This window comes from Schistocerca serialis, chromosome 7 (genome assembly GCF_023864345.2).
Source record: "Schistocerca serialis cubense isolate TAMUIC-IGC-003099 chromosome 7, iqSchSeri2.2, whole genome shotgun sequence".
Taxonomy (NCBI): domain Eukaryota; kingdom Metazoa; phylum Arthropoda; class Insecta; order Orthoptera; family Acrididae; genus Schistocerca; species Schistocerca serialis.
This window is the reverse complement of record NC_064644.1, coordinates 184446181-184452987: the sequence shown is the minus strand read 5'-3', so window position 1 is coordinate 184452987 and position 6807 is coordinate 184446181.

Below are 6807 nucleotides of genomic sequence, written 5' to 3'. Positions count from 1 at the left end.
GCTGGGTGGCTTAGCTTTGCGTAATATCCTGGAGGTTTCATCCTAATTTCATCAGCAGAATATGATGGTAACTGACGAATTCCTGCCTCTATATTAGCAATAATGTCCTCCATAGGAACCTTGGATGGAGTGATTGCAAAATTCCCTCCTTTAGACAGAACAGAAAGTTCTTCCTTAGACAATTCTTTTTCCGATAAATTAATAACCGTTTGGGAATTGTTTGGAATCGGTGTTTCCTGTCGACCCTCTTGTAGACGATCAAACTTCTCCTTCTGCCTATTGGAAGACACTTCTGCACTAATCTCCATAGATCTAAATGTTAAACTGTCCACTTTGTTCCAATGACAAAACTGCATAGTATTGCTAATGAGTAAATGAAGATTTAACAGTTGACTATCTCATACCGCCAGTCCTCGTCGTGTCTGATGTATCCGCTCACGTAGTAATGCCAGTTCCATACGAGAATAAATACGGTTAGCTTGTGCCGAATGAAACATTCTTCTCACTTTTAAAAACTTGGGAACTATACCGGTATCACGACAGCGTAGCAGAAAAGTGAGTGAGCAAAGTTGTTGACCTTTCTTCTTGCGTAGGTTCTCCAGTCGTCGTACCCTAGTTGACATTTCCTCCCCGTAGAGGCGTCGAATCATTCCATGTAGGCTTTCACGGCCGGCGTCTTCATCAGTAAACATTTCCGGGCTAAGTTGCCGTGGTCGATCTGTAGAACTTCTTCTCCCTGACGTTTCGTTCTCAACTACGGAGAACATCTTCCGAGGTGATTCGACGACTGGCTGCTAGGAGCTGGGGCCGCCGCTTATATGGAGATCGTAGAGGGCGCCACCCCACGTCACGTGGCGTCGATGTGTAGCTATCTCTGGCTATCGTCTGTTCTCTCTATTGCAGGCAATCGATTGTCACGTGATTGATGCAACGTCGACCGCCATATCTTGTATTTCTTCCGTTCATCCATAACATCACGGATCGCATTCGGAAAGTACTAGCCAAGTTTCAGGTGGAGACTATTTTCAGACCTACTAGGAAAATTAGTCAATCCCTAAGATCAACAAAAGATGCCGGTCACCTCCTAGCCACCCCAGGGGTATATAAAATCCCGTGTAGTTGTGGCAGGGTTTACATAGGAACTACAAAAAGAAGCATCAATACACGATTGACGGAGCACAAAAGAAACTGTCGCTTTGGACATATCGACAAATCGGCAGTAGCGGAACATGTTTTCAAGGATGGGGACCACGAAATAAAATTTGGTGAGACAAGCGTGCTAGCGAGGACGTCGCATTATTATACACGTATGTATAGAGAGGCAATTGAAATCCACGAACATCAATACAATTTTAATCGTAAAGAAGAAGGATTAAAATTGGACAAGATATGGCGGTCGACGTTGTATCAATCACGTGACAATCGATTGCCTGCAATCGAGAGAACAGACGATAGCCAGAGATAGCTACACATCGACGCCACGTGACGTGCGGTGGCGCCCTCTACGATCTCCATATAAGCGGCGGCCCCAGCTCCTAGCAGCCAGTCGTCGACTCACCTCGGAAGATGTTCTCTGTAGTTGAGAACGAAACGTCAGGGAGAAGAAGTTCTACAGATCGACCACGGCAACTTAGCCCGGAAGTGTTTACTGATGACAACAATAACTAATTTGAAAATTGCATTTATTTTTCATGTATACTGAAAATATAAAAATTAAAAACTTCCGTGTTTTTCCACAAACTTACCACAGTACTATATTCCCATCTTTTATTAGTGTAAGGTTTCCATCAAGCCACTGTAGAAGCTAGTAAGTTTTACTGCTATTCTATTTCGGCTTTGTAATTTTCTGTCACATCCTACTCACACTTCCGAAATTACGAGTAGCAACACAACGGTTAAAAATTAAAAAGTTAACTGGAAACGGCATTTTTTTAATTCTTGGAAATGTTATCGTTGCTGCAAACGGTTTCGTTTGTAACGTAATGCAATCTATATCGGTTACACCCGAATCTTAATGATTTGCTGCTATGTTAAGCAGTTGCGTAGGATAATCTTTTACAGTGTTTTAGGAACCGCTCATTGTTCAAAGCCATATTCTCCTCATTACTTGGCACCCTTTTACAGATTTAGAAACAAATTTAGAAACATGGTAGAAAACAGCGCTTTACACACACGGAGCAATAAAAGAGAAATTTGCTCTGGTCTTTCTCTGCTTTTAGAGTATCTTGATATATTTGTATTTCAAGAATCACCGCAGAAAATGTAAAATACAATGCACAAATATGCACAAGTTAATTAAATACGCACTAATCTCTCATCCATACATTTATATGCACTATCATGCAAATATGCAAAAATACGAGCTCTAATTATTAGCTTTGCTTTGCAAGCAAACAATGAAGCATCTATTGTTTATTACACTTGATTGTTTTCTCCCGTGCAGCCTAAAAAACACAACACTGAATGTGAGACAATGATGTTTTCGCGCTCTTGTAGCACTTATTGTTTCATCTTCTATTGTTCCAAGCGCAATTACACATGTTTGTAGGATATTTCTGTGATTATCGCAGTCACATTTCGTTATGGAGCTCTAAAGATGCTGAAAAAGCGGTTGGTTTTGTAGAAGAAACTCGCAAGTTGCATTAAGTTGCAGAAATGTTGAGAACTACACCATACATAATTTTCAGAACCGGGAAACTGGAGACTATGCAAGGAACCGCGGATCAGGGCCGAGAAGTGCAGCTTTCGCTAGATTTGACCACTTCTTACAAATTCAAGTTCTCTGCAACTGTCACAACACCGCTGTTGATGCGCAAAATAGACTCCACCAAGCTCGAGGGATCAATATTTGTGAGAGAATCGTCCGAAGCAGACCGGAGGAAGATAGTCTTTAATAAAGGCTCAGAACAGAACAGAGAGCATCGCATACCTCCACCACTTTTCGTAAAAGGAATATCGCAGCTGGGGCATACAACAATCGCAGCAAGTGTCATCCACCGATGTGCCACGATTTGTCCCCTGCGATTTCCTACCGATAGAGAGAGGGTATAGATAAGGCATAGGGAATAATATTCCCCTAGCACATTCTCATCCAGGAGACCATTTTATAGTGGTTCTCTGATGATGTGAGCAGGAATCACTACGAATGCAACGACAAGTTTGGTCTTCGTGAAGCATGGGAGAGTAATAACACATTTTATGTGAAAAAAACAGATTTGGAGCATGTCACCCCTTTAACTGCATTTACTAGTGATGATTCTCGCTAGTGGATGACAGTAAATGTGCACGTGTTGCGAGAATTGTGCAAGAGTTCTTGGATGAAGCGGAGATTCATGCCATAGCTTGGCGTTCTCGAATCCTAACGAGAATGTGCATGAACAGCTGGGAATAAGAATCCTTCAGCAATATTCTGAGACCCTGCAGGACGTACAGGAGGCCTTCCTGTAAAAATGGACGATGGTTCATCATGACGAGATTCCTCCATTCGTCAGGTGTATGCCTGAAAGTACGGATATTATGACTGGTGCAAGACAAAGTAATACACGCTTTTGAAGATGCAAAGAAAGGCCTGTGAAGTAAAGTGTGAAGCGTGGAAAACCAAAACACGATTGCATTACCCTCATGATCTACCTCAAGATATGCTTGACGCGTGAATCGATTCGAGTTACTTCTGCATCTCTGGGTTAGTTTGTTTATAATTGTATTTTTTTCGTAGTTAAACACATAAATGGAACCGTTCAATATTTTATCACAATGTAGTGAACTGGTTCCATAAAAGTGACTGAAATTTAAAATAAAATATTAAAATATGTTTATAAAGAATCTTAGTTTAGAGATCTTTGTGGTAGTCCTAGCATATTATGGTAGAGGTAGGGTGACTTTACGACTGAAGTAGTGTATGTCGTAAAGACGATTTCATTCTGATCACAAAAGAGAAGTTGTAACTGATGACAGAGAGGAAAGCACTACAGACAGAAAACGTAAGTTCTGAGGATTCAATATTTCCAGAGGAAATAAGATGTTTCTCTGAACAAGAAAACAACGCGCTTATTTCTTAAGCATTCGTAAAATAGCTCTTCTCGTGATAACGAATTTCTTTTCTGCAAAATACCAGAAGAAAGAATTCTGTTCATTTCCTAATTTTAATGTTAAAATTTAACGTTCAGATTCAATTATCATTAATGATTTCCTTGCTTTCTTGGTCTGTACGACCTTCCGCGCCTCAGAACTTTCAACAGAACTTCCAATTTCAGCTTCATACACTTGCCTCGAATTGCATTTACTACGTTGTACATCTCACTTCAGGTGTGTCTTCCCCTCTGTGTAATTTATCTGCTCTGAGAAACCTTACATCTGAACCAACAATGTGGCTCGCTAGTCTTTACTAATAATTCTATTGCATATAATATTCTACAATCAGGAATTCAACACATTTCATTTCATTTTGTTTTGTTTTAGAGTCTCTGCTGTCAGATGTTCAGATGTGTGTGAAGTCTTATGGGACTTAACTGCTAAGGTCAAAGGTCATCAGTCTCTAAGCTTACAGACTACTTAACCTAAATTATCCTAAGGACAAACACCCATGCCCGAGGAAGGACTCGAATCTCCGCCGGGACCAGCCGCACAGTCCATGACTGCAGTGCCTGAGACCGCTCGGCAAACCCCGCGCGGCTTCTCTGATGTCATTTATTTATCGTTCCGTACGTTCTTCGGTCTTTGCCATATTTTAATATATATCATTATTATAATAAATGTAAATAGTGTCATAGTCCAGTTAGCTAATGTATTTAATGGGGTGAGCTGCTTCATTATTTATTATTTTCAATTAAACCATGTTTCTTTTCTTTTCTCTTTCGTTTCTTAAGTCATAAAGCTACGATAACATTGTTAATAAGTAAAGGTGTCTTTTCAAGAACTGCCTTACTGTTTTTAGTCGTCAAGTTATTCCTCAGTCAGAGTTCTGCTAGCACAAAGTGGCTCAAAGTCTTCACAGATCTTAAGGAAATGTAACATCCATGAAGGAAGTGGCTTACAGAGCGGTGATTGACCGCCTCTTCAGTATTATTCATCAATCTGGGATCCATATAAGGTAGAACTGATAGAAGAGACAGGAAGGTACAACGATGAGCGGCGCTTTTCGTCACGGAATCGTTTACACGGTGCAAGAGCCTTACAGAGATACTCAACATACTTATGTGTCAGACGTTACAAGAGGGGCGTTGTACATCACGGAGAGGATTATGATAAGAGGATACATCAGCGTCTCATAAAACACCCCTGGACCTTGGGGTTAAGGGGGGGGGGGGGGAGAACTTCATTTACCTTCTATTGTACACAAAGTTTTATTCATGTAAAGGATTAATCCAAATAACGATTGTAACGAAAAATTTTGCCAAATGAGTGGTTATCAGATGTCTATACAGGCACAAGTTTGCCCTTGAAACAATAATTTGGATACAGCTACTATCAGCAAAAGCAACAAACTAGGATCGAATAACAATTCTCTGTACAGCTAATCATTATAGTGACGTCTAGTTGCACGTCAGGTCGCAGCAGCCTGTTTACGCTAATGCAACTTTCATGGGATTATTGTACCATGATTAACAGTAGAATGATAGAGCACAATCGTTACAGATCAAACGGTAGAAGCCAATGTACGTTAATGCATATTTCATGAGATTACAGTAATGCGATGGCGATAAAATGTTTTCGCTGTTAAGTATCTCGAGGAGTAGACTGAAGATAAACTGAACAGTGACAAATTGACTTACAAACAGTAAATGACACGCTTGGCAACTGCATTCGTCACTGAATAAATAGAATAAGCAACTTTAAACATGCAAGTCATTCATATGAAACACAGCTATCACCTGAAAAGGTCAAGCAATAATTACATATACAGAGATTATTTTTAAGTTAATGAATCTTGAACCAGTAGACGACACTTATCTTATAAATATATCTGAGCTCCTGGCGCCAACCAGGTGCAGACACGAAATGCCATACACAACAGGCAGCGTGGTCATCGGCCAGTTGTCTCACCCGACCAGCAATTGCCGACATGACCAATAGTGAGAGACATACAAGTCTCAGACAGACTTTGTCTTACATATATTCCCTCAAATAGTATTCACTTCAAACAGGCAACTCAGTGTGCCCGAGCATACACTGACGTTACGAGCAAGAGCTCGAAGGCGTAGATCAAACCCACAACAGGGGCTCAGAGATACAACAAATGGTAAGAAATTACGATCCAATAAACCGTGCGTCCCAATAGGAGAACGAACACGTTAAAACTTCAAGTCCTTAAATAAATAATCCTATCCTTACAAACCCAAGGCAGTGCATTCATAACAATATTACAGAAAACAATATTAAATTAGTACCCAACACGTTAAACAAATTGTCACTGCCTCCATGCAGCAGCCAAATCATACTCAAATCCCAGGTATTTTAAACAAGTAATTCAAATCACACTTACATAAGATTGTTCCAAGAAAAGGCGTAAAACGATAAATTAGCCTTACAATAATTACTCATAAGGGATGGACCCAAGCATTCAAGACTCCCCAGATAGACCTGAGGGAATGACCATAAATCGATGCATCGGTCAGATCAAAGATAGTGAAATCTAAAACAGACTAAACACGAAGACTAACAAATAACATGCAGTAAGACCCCAAGCTTAAATGGCAAACCAGAATATCGACGCAATCATCAGATGCCGACGCGAATTACTACAGTCACAGTGGAACACCAAATTTCGCAGCGGCAACCACAAGATAAATTGTGCACAGAGTTTCTTGA